We start from the raw sequence: 25,255 nt of genomic DNA, 5'->3' as shown, positions 1-25,255 counted from the left end.
CATCGTCGACGTCGACGTCCTTTTTGAGCTTTGCTCCACCGTCAACCGCCATAGTGCAAAACCCACCACGGTTTGCACCGGCAACAAAGCAGAGACCGTTGAGCTTGTCCTCGCGCTTCTTCTCGAACTCATCATCGGTCGAGGGAGAAGAAGAGTGATCATCGTCGGAGTCGTCGTCGAGGTCGCTGAGGGAGGCGAGGAAGGCGCGTTCTTGAGCTTTGGCCTTCCTACGGTACGCCTTCTTGATCGCCTCCTTGTCGAAGCCGCCCTTGGCCTTGTGCTTGTTGGAGGTGTAGTCGCGCTTATCCTTGCGCTTGCCGGAGTCGTACTTGTTGGTGAAGGGCTTCTTCTTGGGGCAGTGCGCGACAAAGTGGTCTGGATCTCCACATCCATAGCATCCCTCCTTCGGGCCACCACTGCGTCAGCGGTTCAAACAGTTGTTGTGAAACCGAGAGAACCGACTGATGACGAGTGCCAACTCATCATCCCCAAGAGACTCCAGCTGCTCCTCTGTGACTGACATCAAGCACGACAAAGAGAAAGAAGCTTGTGAAGGGTTAGTCAATGAACTTGAACCACTACCTGAGACGAAAGCCATGGTTGGTGCAGAAGGATTCTTGAGCTTGGCTTGGGTTTGGTAGTCGATCTCTGTGGACTTGAGCTTGCTGAAAAGCTCGTCGACGGTGAGGGTGTCGTAGTTGGCCGACTCGATGATCGCCGACACCTTCACATCCCATACCTTTCGATCAAGGGCATAGAGAAGCTTGAGCGCCCTCTCATGATCACTATAAGGTAGGTTGGCCTTGTTCGCTTTCATTTTGTTGACGATAGTCTGAAAGCGGGAAAACATGGCATCGATGGACTCGCCATCAAACTGAGAGAAGTTCTCGTACTCGCGCTTGTACGTCTCGTAGAGTCTGGTCTTGACCTGTGCGGTCCCCTCGTGATAGCTCTAAAGCCTCACCCAGATCTCTCGAGCTGTAGTACAATCGGAGACACGCTCGAACTCAGAAAGCGAAAGACTCGAGAAAAGCACACTGCGAGCTTTGCTATTTGCATTGTGCCGATCCTTGTGATCCTGGGTGGTACGGGCCGCAACAGGGAGCACAACGTAAGTAGCGTCCTCGCAAATTTCCCAGACGAGCCAATCAATCCCCTGGAGATGCGCAGACATGCGGATCTTCCAATAAGGATAGTTGGACCCATCAAAGTGCGGTGGTTTGCCGGAACCACGCTCCATGTCGCCTTCGTGGATCACGGACCGATTAAGGTGGAATGATCCTTAACCGGCTCTGATACCAATTGAAGGACCGGAAACGGCGACCAGAGGGGGGGGGGTGAATGGGAGCCTCAAATTTCTTTCGAAATCTTCGACCACTGTCCCAATATCAATCCCCAAAAACCATACACGAAAGACTTGGTGACCACGACCCTAGAGAAGGGTGGATGCTCCCTCAGAACACAGCGGGTCACCACAGAGCAAACGGACCACAGATCGAGGCCCAAACGAGCAAACTCCCAAAAATAAAACAGCACTGCTCCTGCAAATATCGGACACGTCCGGTATTATATCGGACACGTCCGGTATTTTCGGACACGTCCGGTATGATCTCGGACACGTCTGGGATTTTCAGCAGCAAGCTGACCAAAAGAGAAAAATCCGAAACCCCATCAAACGGTGTCCAAAAATCATGAAATTTTAACCATAGCTCTTTAGACACCAAGGGAAGATCTCCACAAAATTTCAGCTCAAAACTCCAAAGTGAGAAATATCGGAAACGTCCGGTATGATATCGGACACGTCCGGTATAAACGAGCAGTTTCTCGGGAAAAATTAAATCAAGCCATAACTTGATCAAATCAACTCCAAATGACTTGATATTTTGCACAAGAGTTCACAAGCGAGTAGAAAGGCAACCTCTAAAAGATCATAGCCCGAGACAAACTCTAACTCCGTGAATCGAAGGAATTTAAGAAAACCCCCAAAAATAGGTCAAGAACTAAAATTGCCCGGATCTGCGATCTCGTGAGGAATTAGTGGATTTCCTTCGGTGGAAAGCTTCTACTCATGTCACTGATCGATCCAAGGCAACAAGAACGAACCAAAACCATCCCAAATCGAAGAAACAAGAGGGGAAACAAGAAGAGACAAAAGGAGCTCGTGAAGAACACCAAAATCACATCAAGAACACAACTAAATCATGAATCCCGGAGGACATACGGTGGTTACGGCCACCGATTCCTTCAAAACCAAGTCACAATTTGAGTTGTGGACCTCTCTCATACATGGAAGCAAACTAGAGGAAGAAACCCTAAAGGAGAAAATGAAAACTGGAGGAGGTGAGGGAGATGGGGGCTCCATCATCCTATTTAACAGGGCTATTACACATTCCTAGTTTTGCCCCTGGATACAAATGAGTTGAACCGCTAAGCCCAAGGGCGTTGTTGTCCAACCCGGTGTAATCTTGATCCGACGGCCACCGCGCCTTCTCACCGGTAGCTTCGCCTCGACGCGAACTCCCCGATGCCGCCACGTGCCGTCCGTCCCTCCTCGGAACCTCCGCCCGGGTTTTGAGGCCCAAACCCGTAAACCGTCCATCCGATGGTTTTGAGGTCCAAACCATCAAACCGTCCGCGAGTAGCGTACTCCATACGCGTCCCCCGCCATCCGACGCGTGTCACCGCCGTCCTCGATCGGCCGGCCCGCCAAGTCCTCCTGAGCCTCGCTTGACTCACGCGTCCGTCGTCTTGACCCGGTCAACACCGTCACTCCATGTCTTCTTGCACTTGTCGATGTCCCAAGTGTCAGCCACCGCGGCTAGTCACCTGGCCTCTGGGTCCCTCGGTCCAAGCCTCACGTCCGTCCTTCACCGCTCTCGGTCTGTCGGCACGGCACGTCCTCCTTGACCTTCACCTCGCCATCGACCACCGCATCCGAGCTCCACACCTGCACAACACAAGCCAAAAGACATGTCGCACACATAGCTTTCGCCATGGTAAGGTTAGTCACCACTCAACCCACTTCGTGGATCACATTGACAATCACTCATCACAAAACGAACACACAAGGGTACTTGTCAACCTTGTGTTCGCAATCTCCCCCTTGATGAGTGCATTATCAACACCAATACACGAACAGCTTGAGCAAAGGAAAGAGAAGAAGAAGAGAAAAGAAAGAACTCACCCAAATGACCAAAAGCCAAAGAAAAGCCAAAAACTGGGTCATTTGAAGGTGAGCAAAACTTGGTCCCCAAAGACATGGGCAACGGCTCGACACAACCAAGTAAAACAAAACTAGCCCTCAAGAAGAGGCAACGGGCTCAACGCATCTAGCAAAACACCTCAAATGCAACTCCCCCTGAACAAGTGCAATCTCTCTCAAATGAATGCATATCGCTCAACTTTAGGTGACATTGTGAGTGTGGAAACTTCTCCCCCTTGTTGACACATGCACTTATCAAGCTAGAGCCCAAAGATTGCATCTTCCCCTCAAATTATGCTATGAATGCAGAAATGCACGAATGCAGAAGCTTCAAGATTATAGTAAGTAGATTGAAAAGAGGCTCTAGTTGATGCTGTCATGTATATATAACAACACATACAAGTGCTAGCAAATGCTCAAAGTGACCAAATGAGACGAAATATGGCATTTAAGCAATTTTGATCAAGTTTGAGCAATTTTAAAAGAGGGTTCACCACCAAAGGAGCACATAGCAAAAATAGACAGGAGATCGACCTTGTGCTACACATGTATGCAAAGTGAACTACCCCAAACAAGGTTCACACATCATGTCATGAGACAAACTTGTGGTTTGATCAAATTTTAGACACCAATTGAAATTTATCAGAGTTATGCAGCTTATTACCAAAGTTTGTCAGACAAGTGTGTGCGGGAGGTTATCTGTGCCACCAAAACCTGACTTAGCGACCATGTCAAGCCTATGCCAAAAGCAATCAGAAGCTTAAGACAATGATCTCGGTATCCATTACAGAGCTCAAGTTCACCAATAAGTGCAATTTGGAGCTGTCTCGATACTCTGACATAGGATAGTACAGACCCATCCCGATCTTTTCAAATCACTGAGTTTGATTTTCAAGTTTTAGCACAAATTCAAGTTTCTCAAGCAAGTGTGTAACTCAAAGTATGAGCCGTAGCAACTAAGCATATACATGAAGCAAGAAAAAGATCTCGACACATTCTACACATGCTAGTGCCACAAGTAGTGGTGAACACATTTCATGTTTCAACAAGTTTTAATCAAGTTCACAGTTTGGAAAACAAGCTTAGCTCATAACATGCATCAATTGATCAAGAGGAGCCTAAGCCAAAAGCACATCATGTATATCCATAACATCCCCAACAAGAGCATAGTGTCAATCTAGCTACTATAAGGATGAAGCTCAGGATGCAATATGATACATGATGATATGATATGCAAGTATGATATAAAAACAAAAACAAAGGCTAAACTACAAAGAAAAGCAAAACTAGAATACAACAACCAAAGTTCCCCTCCTCTAAAAAGGGAAACAAACTCCAAGCTCCCCTCGCAAGTGAGCAAACTGGGCTTGGTCAAGTGGTTTGGTGAAGATATCTGCGAGCTGGTTTTGGGTATTAATGTGGTGCAGATCAATATCACCTTTCTCATAGTGGTCACGCAAGAAGTGAAAGCGAACTTCTATGTGCTTTGTCTTTGAGTGAAGGACTGGGTTTTTGGCTACACTTATGGCACTGGTGCTGTCACAAAACAAAGGCACTCGCCTAAACTCTAACCCAAAGTCTCTCAGAGTAGCTATCATCCAAAGCAACTGGGAACAACAAGCAGCAGCAGCAACATACTCAGCTTCTGTGGTGGATTGGGCGACGCTAGACTGCTTGCGAGAAGACCAAGACACAAGAGAAGATCCAAGAAACTGACAAGTCCCCGAAGTGGACTTCCTCTCAACACGACAACCAGCATAATCCGCATCAGAATACCCTCAAAGAGAAAGAGAGGAGGAGGCTGAAAACCAGAGACCAAACTCGGGTGTGAAACGAAGGTACCTGAGGATCCGCTTGATGGCTTGACGATGAGACGTGCGCGGCGAAGACTGAAAGCGCGCGCACAAGCAGACTACGAACTGGATGTCTGGTCTCGTCGCCGTTAGGTACAGCAGGGACCCGATCATGCTTCGGTATTCCTTCTGGTCCACAGCTTCTCCCTCCTTGTCCTCATCCAGGGCCGTCGTGGTTGACATGGGCGTCGAAAGAGGCTTGGCCTCACCCATATCAAATTTCTTGAGCACGTCCTTGGTGTACTTGCCTTGGTGCACGAACGTCCCCTCACGAGTTTGCTTGATTTGCAGCCCAAGGAAGAAAGTCAATTCGCCCATCATGCTCATCTCAAATTCCCTGCTCATAGTATCTGAAAACTTGGCAACAAGAGCATGAGAAGAGCCACCAAAGATTATATCATCCACGTATATCTGAACCAAAAGAATGTCTGTGCCTTGCTTGAGGAGGAACAAAGTCTTATCTACGGAACCCATCCTAAAACCCTTATCAAGCAAGAAAGCTTTCAAACGCTCATACCAGGCTCTCGGGGCTTGTTTCAAACCATACAAGGCTTTGTGGAGTTTAAAAACATGGTTGGGGTACTTTGGATTTTCAAAGCCAGGGGGTTGCCTCACATAAACCTCTTCCTCTATGTACCCATTCAAGAAGGCACTCTTTACATCCATCTGATACAGCTTGAACCCTTTCGAAGCTGCAAATGCTAAAAGAATCCTAATGGCTTCTAGACGGGCAACAGGAGCAAAGGTTTCTTCATAGTCTATTCCCTCTTTTTGGCAAAAACCCTGAGCCACTAATCTCGCCTTGTTTCTCACCACCACCCCATCCTCACTCTGCTTGTTCTTGTAAACCCACTTAGTACCTATGGGGTGGCACTCTGGTGGAGGTGGAACTAAAACCCACACTTGGTTCTGCTCAAAGTTCTCTAACTCCTCGTGCATAGCATTAACCCAATCGGCATTAGATAGTGTGTGTCCAATATCTCGAGGCTCAAAAGAAGCTACGAAAGCAGAATGAGCGAAATGGGAAATATGATAAGACTTGGAACGCGTTACCCTTTCGTCGATATCGCCGATCATGGTCTGAGGAGGATGGCGTCGCTGGATATGTCGAGGTGCACCCAAAGACGAAGTCGCCTCCCCCTCATCCATAGCTAGGGCCTCCTCAGTCGATTGAGGAAGCAGCTCGCACGGACCCCATGAAGTAGAGGTGGAGGGCTCGGGGCCGTGAGCCGAAGTGGTCGAAGCTGGCTCGATCAGGGCAGTCGGTTGAGATGGCTTGGGATCATCCCAATTGATGTCATCGTCATCCTCAACGAAAATGCTATCACCCATCTCTTCATCACCTGCACGTTCAAAGACCGAAATAGAAGAGGGCATGGTTTCGTCGAAGGTGACTTCACAAGTCTCCACGACACGGTTAGTCTCAAGATTAAGCACACGGTACGCATGTGAATGAGAAGCGTAACCGAGAAATATACCATCCGAAGATCTAGATTCAAACTTGTCAAGATTACCTTGCTTAAGAATGAAGCACCTGCAACCGAAGACTCGAAAATGACTCACCTTGGGTGGACGCCCAAACCGCAACTCGTAGGATGTCTTCTTTAAGAAAGCACGAAGAAAAATGCGATTTGAAACATGGCAGGCGGTGTTGATGGCTTCGGCCTAGTAACGCCTAGGAGTCCTATGCTCATCGAGCATCGTCCTGGCCATTTCAACCAAAGTCCGATTTTTGCGCTCAACAACACCATTCTGCTGAGGGACATAGGGCGAAGAGAACTGATGTTCAAGACCCAAGGAAGCACAAAAGGTGTCAAACTGAGAGTTTTTGAACTCAGTGCCATTGTCACTGCGGATAGCTCGTATGACATTCTTTGGTAACTCAGTTTGCAACCTCAAGATCAAGTCACAAGCATGAGAAAATGCTTCGTCCTTGCCCTCCATGAAAAACACCCAAGAATAACGAGAAAAATCATCCACGATCACTAGAATGTACCACTTCCCTCCCTCTGACCGAACCCAAGCCGGACCAACAGTGTCCATATGGAGTAGCTCACCGGGTCTCGTGGTCATGACCTGAGTCACTGGAGGATGGGAAGCAGCCACCATCTTTCCGTGGCGACAGGGATGGCATACCAGATCCTTCTCAAACTTAAGTTTGGGCAATCCTCGGATCATGTCAAGAGAACTCAACCTCACTAGGAGATCGAAGCTCAAGTGACCAAGTCTCCTATGCCACTTCCACAAATCAGAAGAAGATCCGGCAACCAAACTACGAGAAGAACCGAAAGACTGAGAGAAATCAGCTCTGAAAACTCGACCAAAAGGAACGATCTGACAAACTAGATGTCCCTGAGAATCGAGCGCATGAGAAAGTCCAGTCTTAAAGCGCACCTCAAACCCATCTTGAAGGAGTTGCGAAACAGAGAGCAAATTAAAATGCAGGCTTGAAACCAAAGCAACGTCCTTCAAGATAAAAGGCTCATTGACCCGAATGGTCCCACGAGACAGCACCTTACCTTTGCTATTGTCCCCAAATGTGATGTACTCCTTGTATTGCATGGGGTCGAGGCTGGAGAACCATTTGGAACTTCCGGTCATGTGGCGCGAACAGCCGGAATCAACAAGCCACGTGTTCTCTAGGCCTCCGCTCTCATTTTCATCGTCGTCGACGTCGACGTCCTTTTTGAGCTTTGCTCCACCGTCAACCGCCATAGTGCAAAACCCACCACGGTTTGCACCGGCAACAAAGCAGAGACCGTTGAGCTTGTCCTCGCGCTTCTTCTCGGACTCATCGTCGGTCGAGGGAGAAGAAGAGTGATCATCGTCGGAGTCGTCGTCGAGGTCGCTGAGGGAGGTGAGGAAGGCGCGTTCTTGAGCTTTGGCCTTCCTACGGTACGCCTTCTTGATCACCTCCTTGTCGAAGCCGCCCTTGGCCTTGTGCTTGCCGGAGGTGTAGTCACGCTTATCCTTGCGCTTGCCAGAGTCATACTTGTTGGTGAAGGGCTTCTTCTTAGGGCAGTGCGCGACAAAGTGGTCCGGATCTCCACATCCATAGCATCCCTCCTTCGGGCCACCACTGCGTCGGCGGTTCAAACAGTTGTTGTGAAACCGAGAGAACCGACTGATGACGAGTGCCAACTCATCATCCCCAAGAGACTCCAGCTGCTCCTCTGTGACTGACATCAAGCACGACAAAGAGAAAGAAGCTTGTGAAGGGTTAGTCAATGAACTTGAACCACTACCTGAGACGAAAGCCATGGTTGGTGCAGAAGGATTCTTGAGCTTGGCTTGGGTTTGGTAGTCGATCTCTGTGGACTTGAGCTTGCTGAAAAGCTCGTCGACGGTCAGGGTGTCGTAGTTAGCCAACTCGATGATCGCCGACACCTTCACATCCTATACCTTTCGATCAAGGGCATAGAGAAGCTTGAGCGCCCTCTCATGATCACTATAAGGTAGGTTGGCCTTGTTCGCTTTCATTTTGTTGACGATAGTCTGAAAGTAGGAAAACATGGCATCGATGGACTCACCATCAAACTGAGAGAAGTTCTCGTACTCGCGCTTGTACGTCTCGTAGAGTCTGGTCTTGACCTGTGCGGTCCCCTCGTGATAGCTCTGAAGCCTCACCCAGATCTCTCGAGCTGTAGTACAATCGGAGACACGCTCGAACTCAGAAAGCGAAAGACTCGAGAAAAGCACACTGCGAGCTTTGCTATTTGCATTGTGCTGATCCTTGTGATCCTGGGTGGTACGGGTCGCAACAGGGAGCACAACGTAAGAAGCGTCCTCGCAAATTTCCCAGACGAGCCAATCAATCCCCTGGAGATGCGCAGACATGCGGATCTTCCAATAAGGATAGTTGGACCCATCAAAGTGCGGTGGTTTGCCAGAACCACGCTCCATGTCGCCTTCGTGGATCACGGACCGATTAAGGTGGAATGATCCTTAACCAGCTCTGATACCAATTGAAGGACCGGAAACGGCGACCAGAGGGGGGGGGGGTGAATGGGAGCCTCAAATTTCTTTCAAAATCTTCGACCACTGTCCCAATATCAATCCCCAAAAACCATACACGAAAGACTTGGTGACCACGACCCTAGAGAAGGGTGGATGCTCCCTCAGAACACAGCGGGTCACCACAGAGCAAACGGACCACAGATCGAGGCCCAAACGAGCAAACTCCCAAAAATAAAACAGCACTGCTCCTGCAAATATCGGACACGTCCGGTATTATATCGGACACGTCCGGTATTTTCGGACACGTCCGGTATGATCTCGGACACGTCCGGGATTTTCAGCAGCAAGCTGACCAAAAGAGAAAAATCCAAAACCCCATCAAACGGTGTCCAAAAATCATGAAATTTTAACCATAGCTCTTTAGACACCAAGGGAAGATCTCCACAAAATTTCAGCTCAAAACTCCAAAGTGCGAAATATCGGACACGTCCGGTATGATATCGGACACGTCCGGTATGAACGAGCAGTTTCTCGGGAAAAATTAAATCAAGCCATAACTTGATCAAATCAACTCCAAATGACTTGAAATTTTGCACAAGAGTTCACAAGCGAGTAGAAAGGCAACCTATAAAAGATCATAGCCCGAGACAAACTCTAACTCCGTGAATCGAAGGAATTTAAGAAAACCCCCAAAAATAGGTCAAGAACTAAAATTGCCCGGATCTGCGATCTCGTGAGGAATTAGTGGATTTCCTTCGGTGGAAAGCTTCTACTCATGTCACTGATCGATCCAAGGCAACAAGAACGAACCAAAACCATCCCAAATCGAAGAAACGAGAGGGGAAACAAGAAGAGACAAAAGGAGCTCGTGAAGAACACCAAAATCACATCAAGAACACAACTAAATCATGAATCCCGGAGGACATACGGTGGTTACGGCCACCGATTCCTTCAAAACCAAGTCACAATTTGAGTTGTGGACCTCTCTCATACATGGAAGCAAACTAGAGGAAGAAACCCTAAAGGAGAAAATGAAAACTGGAGGAGGTGAGGGAGATGGGGGCTCCCTCATCCTATTTAACAGGGCTATTACACATTCCCAGTTTTGCCCCTGGATACAAATGAGTTGAACCACTAAGCCCAAGGGCGTTGTTGTCCAACCCGGTGTAATCTTGATCCGACGGCCACCGCGCCTTCTCACCGGTAGCTTCGCCTCGACGCAAACTCCCCGATGCCGCCACGTGCCGTCCGTCCCTCCTCGGAACCTCCGCCCGGGTTTTGAGGCACAAACCCGTAAACCGTCCATCCGATGGTTTTGAGGTCCAAACCATCAAACCGTCCGCGAGTAGCGTACTCCATACGCGTCCCCCGCCATCCGACGCGTGTCACCGCCATCCTCGACCGGCCGGCCCGCCAAGTCCTCCTGAGCCTCGCTCGACTCACGCGTCTGTCGTCTTGACCCGGTCAACACCATCACTCCATGTCTTCTTGCACTTGTCGATGTCCCAAGTGTCAGCCACCGCGGCTAGTCACCTGGCCTCTGGGTCCCTCGGTCCAAGCCTCACGTCCGTCCTTCACCGCTCTCGGTCTGTCGGCACGGCACGTCCTCCTTGACCTTCACCTCGCCGTCGACCACCGCATCCGAGCTCCACACCTGCACAACACAAGCCAAAAGACATGTCGCACACATAGCTTTCGCCATGGTAAGGTTAGTCACCACTCAACCCACTTCGTGGATCACATTGACAATCACTCATCACAAAACGAACACACAAGGGTACTTGTCAACCTTGTGTTCGCAATCTCCCCCTTGATGAGTGCATTGTCAACACCAATACACGAACAGCTTGAGCAAAGGAAAAAGAAGAAGAAGAGAAAAGAAAGAACTCACCCAAATGACCAAAAGCCAAAGAAAAGCCAAAAACTGGGTCATTTGAAGGTGAGCAAAACTTGGTCCCCGAAGACATGGGCAACGGCTCGACACAACCAAGTAAAACAAAACTAGCCCTCAAGAAGAGGCAACGGGCTCAACGCATCTAGCAAAACACCTCAAATGCAACTCCCCCTGAACAAGTGCAATCTCTCTCAAATGAATGCATATCGCTCAACTTTAGGTGACATTGTGAGTGTGGAAACTTCTCCCCCTTGTTGACACATGCACTTATCAAGCTAGAGCCCAAAGATTGCATCTTCCCCTCAAATTATGCTATGAATGCAGAAATGCACGAATGCAGAAGCTTCAAGATTATAGTAAGTAGATTGAAAAGAGGCTCTAGTTGATGCTGTCATGTATATATAACAACACATACAAGTGCTAGCAAATGCTCAAAGTGACCAAATGAGACAAAATATGGCATTTAAGCAATTTTGATCAAGTTTGAGCAATTTTAAAAGAGGGTTCACCACCAAAGGAGCACATAGCAAAAATAGACAGGAGATCGACCTTGTGCTACACATGTATGCAAAGTGAACTACCCCAAACAAGGTTCACACATCATGTCATGAGACAAACTTGTGGTTTGATCAAATTTTAGACACCAATTGAAATTTATCAGAGTTATGCAGCTTATTACCAAAGTTTGTCAGACAAGTGTGTGCGGGAGGTTATCTGTGCCACCAAAACCTGACTTAGCGACCATGTCAAGCCTATGCCAAAAGCAATCAGAAGCTTAAGACAATGATCTCGGTATCCATTACAGAGCTCAAGTTCACCAATAAGTGCAATTTGGAGCTGTCTCGATACTCTGACATAGGATAGTACAGACCCATCCCGATCTTTTCAAATCACTGAGTTTGATTTTCAAGTTTTAGCACAAATTCAAGTTTCTCAAGCAAGTGTGTAACTCAAAGTATGAGCCGTAGCAACTAAGCATATACATGAAGCAAGAAAAAGATCTCGACACATTCTACACATGCTAGTGCCACAAGTAGTGGTGAACACATTTCATGTTTCAACAAGTTTTAATCAAGTTCACAGTTTGGAAAACAAGCTTAGCTCATAACATGCATCAATTGATCAAGAGGAGCCTAAGCCAAAAGCACATCATGTATATCCATAACATCCCCAACAAGAGCATAGTGTCAATCTAGCTACTATAAGGATGAAGCTCAGGATGCAATATGATACATGATGATATGATATGCAAGTATGATATAAAAACAAAAACAAAGGCTAAACTACAAAGAAAAGCAAAACTAGAATACAACAACCAAAGTTCCCCTCCTCTAAAAAGGGAAACAAACTCCAAGCTCCCCTCGCAAGCGAGCAAACTGGGCTTGGTCAAGTGGTTTGGTGAAGATATCTGCAAGCTAGTTTTGGGTATTAATGTGGTGCAGATCAATATCACCTTTCTCATAGTGGTCACGCAAGAAGTGAAAGCGAACTTCTATGTGCTTTGTCTTTGAGTGAAGGACTGGGTTTTTGGCTACACTTATGGCACTGGTGCTGTCACAAAACAAAGGCACTCACCTAAACTCTAACCCAAAGTCTCTCAGAGTAGCTATCATCCAAAGCAACTGGGAACAACAAGCAGCAGCAGCAACATACTCAGCTTCTGTGGTGGATTGGGCGACGCTAGACTGCTTGCGAGAAGACCAAGACACAAGAGAAGATCCAAGAAACTGACAAGTCCCCGAAGTGGACTTCCTCTCAACACGACAACCAGCATAATCCGCATCAGAATACCCACAAAGAGAAAGAGAGGAGGAGGCTGAAAACCAGAGACCAAACTCGGGTGTGAAACGAAGGTACCTGAGGATCCGCTTGATGGCTTGACGATGAGACGTGAGCGGCAAAGACTGAAAGCGCGCGCACAAGCAGACTGCGAACTGGATGTCTGGTCTCATCGCCGTTAGGTACAGCAGGGACCCAATCATGCTTCGGTATTCCTTCTGGTCCACGGCTTCTCCCTCCTTGTCCTCATCCAGGGCCGTCGTGGTTGACATGGGCGTCGAAAGAGGCTTGGCCTCACCCATATCAAATTTCTTGAGCACGTCCTTGGTGTACTTGCCTTGGTGCACGAACGTCCCCTCACGAGTTTGCTTGATTTGCAGCCCAAGGAAGAAAGTCAATTCGCCCATCATGCTCATCTCAAATTCCCTGCTCATAGTATCTGAAAACTTGGCAACAAGAGCATGAGAAGAGCCACCAAAGATTATATCATCCACGTATATCTGAACCAAAAGAATGTCTGTGCCTTGCTTGAGGAGGAACAAAGTCTTATCTACGGAACCCATCCTAAAACCCTTATCAAGCAAGAAAGCTTTCAAACGCTCATACCAGGCTCTCGGGGCTTGTTTCAAACCATACAAGGCTTTGTGGAGTTTAAAAACATGGTTGGGGTACTTTGGATTTTCAAAGCCAGGGGGTTGCCTCACATAAACCTCTTCCTCTATGTACCCATTCAAGAAGGCACTCTTTACATCCATCTGATACAGCTTGAACCCTTTTGAAGCTGCAAATGCTAAAAGAATCCTAATGGCTTCTAGACGGGCAACAGGAGCAAAGGTTTCTTCATAGTCTATTCCCTCTTTTTGGCAAAAACCCTGAGCCACTAATCTCGCCTTGTTTCTCACCACCACCCCATCCTCACTCTGCTTGTTCTTGTAAACCCACTTAGTACCTATGGGGTGGCACTCTGGTGGAGGTGGAACTAAAACCCACACTTGGTTCCGCTCAAAGTTCTCTAACTCCTCGTGCATAGCATTAACCCAATCGGCATTAGATAGTGCGTGTCCAATATCTCGAGGCTCAAAAGAAGCTACGAAAGCAGAATGAGCGAAATGGGAAATATGATAAGACTTGGAACGCGTTACCCTTTCGTCGATATCGCCGATCATGGTCTGAGGAGGATGGCGTCGCTGGATATGTCGAGGTGCACCCAAAGACGAAGTCGCCTCCCCCTCATCCATAGCTGGGGCCTCCTTAGTCGATTGAGGAAGCGGCTCGCACGGACCCCATGAAGTAGAGGTGGAGGGCTCGGGGCCGTGAGCCGAAGTGGTCGAAGCTGGCTCGATCGGGGTAGCCGGTTGAGATGGCTTGGGATCATCCCAATCGACGTCATCGTCATCCTCAATGAAAATGCTATCACCCATCTCTTCATCACCTGCACGTTCAAAGACCGAAATAGAAGAGGGCATGGTTTCGTCGAAGGTGACTTCACAAGTCTCCACGACACGGTTAGTCTCAAGATTAAGCACACGGTACGCATGTGAATGAGAAGCGTAACCGAGAAATATACCATCCGAAGATCTAGATTCAAACTTGTCAAGATTACCTTGCTTAAGAATGAAGCACCTGCAACCGAAGACTCGAAAATGACTCACCTTGGGTGGACGCCCAAACCGCAACTCGTAGGATGTCTTCTTTAAGAAAGCACGAAGAAAAATGCGGTTTGAAACATGGCAGGCGGTGTTGATGGCTTCGGCCCAGTAACGCCTAGGAGTCCTATGCTCATCGAGCATCGTCCTGGCCATTTCAACCAAAGTCCGATTTTTGTGCTCAACAACACCATTCTGCTGAGGGACATAGGGCGAAGAAAACTGATGTTCAAGACCCAAGGAAGCACAAAAGGTGTCAAACTGAGAGTTTTTGAACTCAGTGCCATTGTCACTGCGGATAGCTCGTATGACATTCTTTGGTAACTCAGTTTGCAACCTCAAGATCAAGTCACGAGCATGAGAAAACGCTTTGTCCTTGCCCTCCATGAAAAACACCCAAGAATAACGAGAAAAATCATCCACGATCACTAGAACGTACCACTTCCCTCCCTCTGACCGAACCCGAGTCGGACCAACAGTGTCCATATGGAGTAGCTCACCGGGTCTCGTGGTCATGACCTGAGTCACTGGAGGATGGGAAGCAGCCACCATCTTTCCGTGGTGATAGGGATGGCATACTAGATCCTTCTCAAACTTAAGTTTGGGCAATCCTCGGATCATGTCAAGAGAACTCAACCTCACTAGGAGATCGAAGCTCAAGTGACCAAGTCTCCTATGCCACTTCCACAAATCAGAAGAAGATCCGGCAACCAAACTTCGAGAAGAACCGAAAGACTGAGAGAAATCAGCTCTGAAAACTCGACCAAAAGGAACGATCTGACAAACTAGATGTCCCTGAGAATCGAGCACACGAGAAAGTCCAGTCTTAAAGCGCACCTCAAACCCATCTTGAAGGAGTTGCGAAATAGAGAGCAAATTAAAATGCAGGCTTGAAACCAAAGCAACGTCCTTCAAGATAAAAGACTCATTGACCCGAATGGTCCCACGAGACAGCACCTTACCTTTGCTATTGTCCCCAAATGTGATGTACTCCTTGTATTGCATGGGGTCGAGGCTGGAGAACCATTTGGAACTTCCGGTCATGTGGCGCGAACAGCCGGAATCAACAAGCCATGTGTTCTCCAGGCCTCCGCTCTCATTTTCATCGTCGTCGACGTCGACGTCCTTTTTGAGCTTTGCTCCACCGTCAACCGCCATAGTGCAAAACCCACCACGGTTTGCACCGGCAACAAAGCAGAGACCATTGAGCTTGTCCTCGCGCTTCTTCTCGGACTCATCGTCGGTCGAGGGAGAAGAAGAGTGATCATCGTCGGAGTCGTCGTCGAGGTCGCTGAGGGAGGCGAGGAAGGCGCGTTCTTGAGCTTTGGCCTTCCTACGGTACGCCTTCTTGATCGCCTCCTTGTCGAAGCCGCCCTTGGCCTTGTGCTTGCTGGAGGTGTAGTCGCGCTTATCCTTGCGCTTGCCGGAGTCGTACTTGTTGGTGAAGGGCTTCTTCTTGGGGCAGTGCGCGACAAAGTGGTCCAGATCTCCACATCCATAGCATCCCTCCTTCGGGCCACCACTGCGTCGGCGGTTCAAACGGTTGTTGTGAAACCGAGAGAACCAACTGATGACGAGTGCCAACTCATCATCCCCAAGAGACTCCAGCTGCTCCTCTGTGACTGACATCAAGCACGACAAAGAGAAAGAAGCTTGTGGAGGGTTAGTCAATGAACTTGAACCACTACCTGAGACCAAAGCCATGGTTGGTGCAGAAGGATTCTTGAGCTTGGCTTGGGTTTGGTAGTCGATCTCTGTGGACTTGAGCTTGCTGAAAAGCTCGTCGATGGTGAGGGTGTCGTAGTTGGCCGACTCGATGATCGCCGACACCTTCACATCCCATACCTTTCGATCAAGGGCATAGAGAAGCTTGAGCGCCCTCTCATGATCACTATAAGGTAGGTTGGCCTTGTTCGCTTTCATTTTGTTGACGATAGTCTGAAAGCGGGAAAACATGGCATCGATGGACTCGCCATCAAACTGAGAGAAGTTCTCGTACTCGCGCTTGTACGTCTCGTAGAGTCTGGTCTTGACCTGTGCGGTCCCCTCGTGATAGCTCTGAAGCCTCACCCAGATCTCTCGAGCTGTAGTACAATCGGAGACACGCTCGAACTCAGAAAGCGAAAGACTCGAGAAAAGCACACTGCGAGCTTTGCTATTTGCATTGTGCCGATCCTTGTGATCCTGGGTGGTACGGGCCGCAACAGGGAGCACAACGTAAGTAGCGTCCTCGCAAATTTCCTAGACGAGCCAATCAATCCCCTGGAGATGCGCAGACATGCGGATCTTCCAATAAGGATAGTTGGACCCATCAAAGTGCGGTGGTTTGCCGGAACCACGCTCCATGTCGCCTTCGTGGATCACGGACCGATTAAGGTGGAATGATCCTTAACCGGCTCTGATATCAATTGAAGGACCGGAAACGGCGACCAGAGGGGGGGTGAATGGGAGCCTCAAATTTCTTTCGAAATCTTCGACCACTGTCCCAATATCAATCCCCAAAAACCATACACGAAAGACTTGGTGACCACGACCCTAGAGAAGGGTGGATGCTCCCTCAGAACACAGCGGGTCACCACAGAGCAAACGGACCACAGATCGAGGCCCAAATGAGCAAACTCCCAAAAATAAAACAGCACTGCTCCTGCAAATATCGGACACGTCCGGGATTTTCAGCAGCAAGCTGACCAAAAGAGAAAAATCCGAAACCCCATCAAACGGTGTCCAAAAATCATGAAATTTTAACCATAGCTCTTTAGACACCAAGGGAAGATCTCCACAAAATTTCAGCTCAAAACTCCAAAGTGAGAAATATCGGACACGTCCGGTATGATATCGGACACGTCCGGTATGAACGAGCAGTTTCTCGGGAAAAATTAAATCAAGCCATAACTTGATCAAATCAACTCCAAATGACTTGAAATTTTGCACAAGAGTTCACAAGCGAGTAGAAAGGCAACCTCTAAAAGATCATAGCCCAAGACAAACTCTAACTCCGTGAATCGAAGGAATTTAAGAAAACCCCCAAAAATAGGTCAAGAACTAAAATTGCCCGGATCTGCGATCTCGTGAGGAATTAGTGGATTTCCTTCGGTGGAAAGCTTCTACTCATGTCACTGATCGATCCAAGGCAACAAGAACGAACCAAAACCATCACAAATCAAAGAAACGAGAGGGGAAACAAGAAGAGACAAAAGGAGCTCGTGAAGAACACCAAAATCACATCAAGAACACAACTAAATCATGAATCCCGGAGGACATACGGTGGTTACGGCCACCGATTCCTTCAAAACCAAGTCACAATTTGAGTTGTGGACCTCTCTCATACATGGAAGCAAACTAGAGGAAGAAACCCTAAAGGAGAAAATGAAAACTGGAGGAGGTGAGGGAGATGGGGGCTCCCTCATCCTATTTAACAGGGCTATTACACATTCCCAGTTTTGCCCCTGGATACAAATGAGTTGAACCGCTAAGCCCAAGGGCGTTGTTGTCCAACCCGGTGTAATCTTGATCCGACGGCCACCGCGCCTTCTCACCGGTAGCTTCGCCTCGACGCGAACTCCCCGATGCCGCCACGTGCCGTCCGTCCCTCCTCGGAACCTCCGCCCGGGTTTTGAGGCCCAAACCCGTAAACCGTCCATCCGATGGTTTTGAGGTCCAAACCATCAAACCGTCCGCGAGTAGCGTACTCCATACGCGTCCCCCGCCATCCGACGCGTGTCACCACCGTCCTCGACCGGCCGGCCCGCCAAGTCCTCCTGAGCCTCGCTCGACTCACGCGTCCGTCGTCTTGACCCGGTCAACACCGTCACTCCATGTCTTCTTGCACTTGTTGATGTCCCAAGTGTCAGCCACCGCGGCTAGTCACCTGGCCTCTGGGTCCCTTGGTCCAAGCCTCACGTCCGTCCTTCACCGCTCCCGGTCTGTCGGCACGGCACGTCCTCCTTGACCTTCACCTCGCCGTCGACCACCGCATCCGAGCTCCACACCTGCACAACACAAGCCAAAAGACATGTCGCACACATAGCTTTCGCCCTGGTAAGGTTAGTCACCACTCAACCCACTTTGTGGATCACATTGACAATCACTCATCACAAAACGAACACACAAGGGTACTTGTCAACCTTGTGTTCGCAGAATTTAAAGGACCTCTGGGTGGACTTAGATATAAAAACTTGCTGATGTACCTCATCAAGCACAGTCACGGCCATAGCGTCGCCGATGAGGTAGCAGCGATGATAGTAGCAGTGCAGCTGCGGTGCAGTGACGGCGATCGAAGGCGATGGTGCTTTCCATCGCTCACAGCGCCCCTTTAGATCAGACTAGGGTTAGGAACTTCGGGGTGGGGCTGGCGGCTGCGGTGAACATTGTGTCTTGTGCCCCAGTTTCCACCGTCTTTTTATGGCGCTGCACGACGGGGGCCCATCAGCCAGGAGAACGGCTGGGTGCCCCCGACCAGGGCGCGGATCAAGGGCCCAATTGATCGTTGGGCCAACTGGTGGAGATCAACTTAACATTTTCTCCCTTGATCTCACCTTATGACTTAAACTTAACTTACTTTATCTTTTTCCCATTCCATCGTAGATCAGTACATAGAGTATGCCTCATCGTCACGGTCAGTTGCCATTAGATTAAACAGCTACAATGCACCTCTCTGTTTTGAAACAGATTCTTAACTAGGCCCTTAGTATCCAGAAATCGTAGGCTTTCTCGTAAACCCATGTCGACTGTGTGTTCTCTGAACGCACTGAGTGGTTAGCCTTTGATAAGTGGATTCGCAAGTACTTGCTTGGTACTTATATGCTCAATGCTTTCAAAATGATTCTGGATTTTCTCCTTTACAACATATAACTTAGTGTCAATGTGTTTGGCAGCACACTTGACCTATTGTCTTAGGAGTTAACTTACTTAAAATGGTTATTGATGTTGTCTACCATTGTTAATTTCGGGTACTAAATTTTCTTAACCACTTTTGCTTGTTCTTGAGACCTCATGACAAGCTATACTATGGTATGCATCATTGATGACACCACAACTGTTTCATTGGAGCTTTTCCACAATAATACTCCAACTGCGAGTGTTAGTAACTACTATGGATTTCACTACACATCTCGCCAAAACTTAACATTTGTACCCACAACTATTTGAGAGTACTTGTTCTTTTTTACTCAGCATGAGGCCTATGATACTTTGTAAAAATTGCAAGACATTCTTAACTCCATTCCAGTGATCTATATCTAGATTGGATTTCAGCCAAAATATCTCGGATATGTAAACTACGTCAGGGTAAGTTCTTACTGTACTTGTACACTCATCAAGCTTCCAACAACTGAAGCATATGAAACCATGTTCATTTGATCGATCTCATATCAGTTCCTGGAACACTTAAAGTTCATAAATCTATTACCCTTGACTATAGGAGCAGGCATAGGTTTACTCGCATACATACTTTATTTCTTTAGAATCTTTTCTAAGTATGCCTTTGCGACAGTCCTAATACCTCATTTTCTTCTATCTCGGTGAATTTCGATTCCTAGAACAATGACGCTTCACCAAGATCATTCACATTAAAACGTGAGGACAAAACTTCTTCTCCAATGATAGATTAACATCACTACTAGTGAGTAGAATGTCATCTATTCATAGGATGTGGAAAATGAATTTTCCATTCTTGAACTTCGCATAAACGCTATTGTCCTTCTTATTTTCTTTAAAACCCAAACTTTCTCATTGTTTCATCAACTTCAAATTCTAATGTCTTGAGACTTACTTTTAACCCATAAATGGATTTCTACAGGCGGCATCCCATACGTTCTTTTTTTCCACGATAAAATCTTTGGGTTGTGCCATGTAAACGTTTTTAAACAAATCCCCGTTGAGGAATGTCGTCTTTACATCCATCTAATGTAACTCTAAATCGTAATGTGCCAATAACACCATTTTGATTCTAAAGAATCTTTGCATGAGACTGGAGAGAAAACTCTCATCGTAATCTATTTATTCTCTTTGCGTAAAGCCTTTTGCTACAAGTCGTGCTTTATATCTTTCTACATTCCCTTTGGAGTCATGTTTTGTGTTGTAGACCTTTTTACAGCCTACTGTTTTGGCTCCATTAGGAATTTCTTCTTAGTCCTAAATATCATTGGTATTCATCGAATTTATTTCAACTTCCATAGCTTCTTGCCATTTAAACGAGTAAACGCTTCGTATGGCTTCTTCAAATGAGGTGGGATCACCCTCCATTTGAATTTCTTTACTAACATAGACATCATAGTCATCAGAAAAACTGGTTTACAAATTCTTTAAGACCTTCTAGGGCCTCAGCTACTGGCACTTTCATATGGGGCTGTTGTTGCTCTTTATTGCCAAGAGGCAATTGATTCTACAGGCTCCTGTATTACAAGATCCTTGTTTATATTATTCATCTTCTTCGAAGAGCTAACAACATGTGTTGTATTAGTCATACAACATCAACAGGTATTGAGAAACTTGTTGCTCCTGAGTCATTGGAGTGGGCACGTAGTCTCTCTTCTCTTCAAATCTTAGGTCTCTATATACCTCTATATACCATGCTCCCCTAGATCTTTTCATCTTTTATCTTCAAATATCTTATTTTGAGTTTAATTTGTTAAAACCTCATATGGCGCTTTAAGCACCACCTTAACATCTTTTAGGCTGACTACACTATCTTCCTGTCTGAACTTTAAAAAAGGTCCAATAATTTAGCTATTTCTCTACTTAGGGGTATCGTTGTTGTGACTGTTGTACTCCTTCGACGGTCGCATACATCTTAATTAATCTTTATCTCACTCTTAATAAAGAGTATCTTTCTTAATTAATCTTAATATTCACCCCTTTAAAATATGGCATGAACTTTACTGCCATAATTTCAAGAACTATTTAGAAAACCTGTGAATGAGGAGACACTTATAACTTACTTCATTCACATGATTATGTCATGTAAACAAAGTTATTTCTTGATCCGTTTAGGAGTACACTTTCTTTATTTTACTTTAAGAACTCAACGAGGTCTTTCATTAGCAGTACTTTTGCAAGTCACGCTTGCATCTTTTCTTATCCTTGGTCAATACTAGGACAGCATAAGAGCTATCCAAACTTCTCTCGCTATGCGGGATACAAAACATGTGAATCATCACTAAGCTTCTCCCGCCATGCAGGATTGACTAGCATAAGTTCTATGCCAAAACTTCTCCCCATGCGGGATAAATCTATACAAAACTTAGTCATGATGACTAAAACATTCACTTATACTTCATTTTCTAATTAAATCTTCCCATTGGTTCCAATATAATAAGAAAATTAATAAACTAACAAAAAACAGTCCTGAATTGGCTTGACTCAAGCCTTTTCATTCACATACCCCAGCATTACAGCCTGTTGGCATGCAGCCGAGTGATCTCATCGGTTAAATAAACTAGGTGCTTCTGCATCAATTCTACATCACCGTTGGGCAGAAAATAGAATTAATGCATAAAACTCATAAATCAACTTGAAATACATATAACCACTCTTCAAAATTAAATTCTCTCGTTGGTTCGAATTTAATTAGAAGATAAAGCGTGGTAATAAAATACATTCTTTTAGTTCAGGAGCTTTCTTGGTCCTTATCTACTCTCTGAAAAATTAACCACGTTGGTGTAAAATTTATCAAAGATTTAAACTTCAAACTCAAATTCATTATAATATTTTCATCATCAACGTTGGTCAAAAAATGATAATACCATAATCTTACTTAAATAAATCAGACTACTCCTCTAATTTAAAATTTTCGGTTGGTTCCAATTTAATTAGAGGATAAACATAATCATAATTTACTAAAAGTAACTGCTCTTCAAATTAAATTCTCCCATTGGTTCAAATTTAATTAGAAAATAATCATCATTAAATTTTGCAGTGAAAACATGAAAAAAATTCTTTATCTACTTTTCAGAAGCATTTTACTGTACTCATCTACTCTCTGAAAAATTATCCCATTAGCTCAAATTTTGACCGAGATTTAAACTAGACAAAAATCATCAAAATTTGCTTCTAAAAATAATAAAACAATTCGTAAATTTCACTGTGCATTTTGGACCGAAACCCTCTCGCGCGCTGTCGTGGCCCAGCAGCGAAATGCGGCCCAGTCAGTCGCGCACGCCGTGTCGTCCCCACGCCCAGGCCGCAACCTAGGCCTAGGCTAGGATTCCCCAAACCCGCCTGGGCCGAATCCGGTCCGATCTCTGCCGACCATCGGATCTCATTGGACGGTGCACCGCGCGTTTCGTCCAATCAAAATCGCGCCGCGGCCGCTCCCGTGGAAACCCTAGGCCTATTCGTCACCCTCCTCTGCTCTCTCTTCGCCGCAGATGGCTCTCTCTCCCTATGCCGCACTATCTCCCTCTCCCTTCTCACCCAAAACATGGTGGTCGGAGATGGCGGCGTCGCCATCGGTCCCCTCACCGGTGCACGCGCCCACCATAGGGTGAGCACGCTATCGTCGAGCGGTCTAGCAATGTTGCCCTTGACCCCATGTGGCTCCGCTCCCCGAACCCTAACCCTAGCTGTATTTCATTCTCCCTCCCTCTCCTCTCCTCAATGCCGAGATGAAGAGCGGCGACTGCGACGGCCGCCCGTGGTGTCCGGAGAAAGAGATGGTGGTGCTGTTATGGGGCCCCTCACTGGCTTGCGCGCTCGCCTGAGGGTGAGCACGCTGCCGTCGAGCGGCCTTGTAGCGATGCCCATGACCCCTGAGCCTGAGGCAGAGGCTCTGCCGTGGCGTGGCCTCCTTGGATGACGGCCCGGGAGCTGCTTCCCATGCTTCATCGGCGGTGGTGACGGCGGCATGTGAGTCCCTGGTAGGCCCCTAGGCCATCCGTCTCTCATTCATCGGATTAGGGTTGGGGTTAGGGTTTCAGGTTGGGGTTAGGGTTTTGTTCGAATGGAATCAAATCACCTCCTTTCTTTCTCTTACCCCACGTGCCCACGGCGGCTCGTGGTGGCTTCCTTCCCGCCCGTCGTTGCAGTGGCGGTGCGGTCTTCTTCCCGCACGACGACGGTCTTCTTCCTTAGAGTTAGGGTTTTGGTTCTGATTCTGTTTTACTTTTCTACCCCGATCTACGATCTACACACTAGCATAACTTGGCTCTGATATCATTGATAGAATTTAAAGGACTTCTAGGTGCAGATCAGTGGGTAAACTTAACTTAGATATAAAAAACTTGTTGATGTACCTCATCAAGCACAGTCGCGACCATAGCGCCGCCGCCGAGGTAGCAACGATGGTAGTAGCAGTGCAGGCGCGGTGCAGTGACGACGATCGAAGGAGATGATGCTTCCCGTCATTCACAGCGCCCCTTTAGATCGGACTAGGGTTAGGAACTTTAGGGTGGGGTTGGCGGCTGCGGTGAACCTTGTGTCTTTGTGCCCCAGCCCCCACCATCCTTTTATGGTGCTGCGCGACGGGGGCCCATCAGGTAGGAGAATGACTGGGCGCCCCTGATCAGGGCACAGATCAAGGGCCCAATTGGCCGTTAGGCCAACTAGTGGAGATCAACCTAACACGTGAACCCCATCGACATGGAACTGCGCCATTCTGGAAGTGAACTATTCCAGAGGATGCCTTAGATGAATGGATCTGTTTCTAGACTGAAAGACAAGGAACCCGACGAGGGGTCCTTGGGTCCATTCCAAGAAACAAGCCAGTTGCCTTCTTGCGTCTTGTGGTTCCTCCATATCTTCATGCCAGGGAGGAACGTGTCAGTTGGGTGGTCAAAGCTCTACCATAACATCATGCCACTAGGTGATCATAGGATGAGATTTCCTGAATTCACAAGCACGCCACCGATCCATTAGTATTCGACCTTAGCAATGGTGAGGAGCTTCCAGCAGTGGTGGTGTTGGTTGTCCAGAGAACACGACCGTTGACATCGAACAAAACAAGGTTAGAATTGTTGGTGAGAACGAGCGAAGGAGCTGAGGAGGAGACGACCAGAGTTGCTCAGTTTGCAACCCACACGACGGTGAACTAGGAGATGTTGTTGAACCATATGCCAAGGTAGAGCTTCTCCAAAGTGGAATTGTATGGGGCGAAGAAACCAAAGGCGAAATCACCACCATCAGATATGATGGTGGTGCCCGGCAACAACGGCTTGCCTAGGACAAGACGGTCATCCGAAGTGCACAAGGCCAAGAATAGGAGGAGAGCTGCATTGCAGATGGAAATGGAACTCATGAATACCATCGACTTTAGCGGTTTACTCCTCAAAGGCACAGGCGGACCCTATATATATACAGAATGGTGTAAGATCCTACTGCATGCTTGGTCTGCACGCAAAAAAAAGTTTCTCATGGACTTGTATGTAATGAGTTCAAAACATTCTAGTCAAAATGTGCTGGTTGTTGAGGTGTATACATCGAAGGGATTGTTAATTACCTTGGCTTAGAGGATTGTTACCTTGATGTTTATTGAAGTGGTTCATCTAGAAGGTTGTATGATAGCACATTGCCGCCTTCAATCAAAAATTACTAAATTCATTCTCGCCATCACTATCAATGAATGTAGGTTGTTGTAGAATGTACGTGGGTCATTCTACAGCAACCTACATGGGTCTAGGGTAATTATAAGTAGTCTTTGATTAGAAAAATTACATCTACTCTATGTTGCAAAGGTAACAACTAGACAAGTGGAATTTGGACTGTCTGAGGGCAGCTTGGCCGTAGCCGCTTGATTGCATTATATAGAAGTAGCAAACTTGGGATACAAGAAGTTCTCAACTACTATAGCATATTCTACTGCATAAAGTAGATGCTAGCTTGGATGCTAAGGCACCTAAAAACTGCTAGATAGTGAATAGTAACTAGCCTAGATAGTGAAAGGTAAAATAGCTAAGTAGGTAACTAGATACATTGGGGTAAGCACTAGGCT

General features: G+C 47.1%; 1 pseudogene; it reads right to left on the bottom strand.

The window, feature by feature from the left end:
* The window catches only part of LOC136546709 (receptor-like serine/threonine-protein kinase SD1-8), a 33,893-nt pseudogene extending 9,322 nt beyond the window's left edge, over positions 1 to 24,571 (bottom strand).
* Between the last annotated feature and the right edge of the window lie 684 nt (positions 24,572 to 25,255).

The sequence above is a fragment of the Miscanthus floridulus genome, chromosome 3 (assembly GCF_019320115.1).
Source record: "Miscanthus floridulus cultivar M001 chromosome 3, ASM1932011v1, whole genome shotgun sequence".
NCBI classification, from domain to species: Eukaryota; Viridiplantae; Streptophyta; class Magnoliopsida; order Poales; family Poaceae; genus Miscanthus; species Miscanthus floridulus.
Note: the sequence above shows the minus strand (reverse complement) of the source record. Positions and strands in the feature narration are given on the sequence as shown.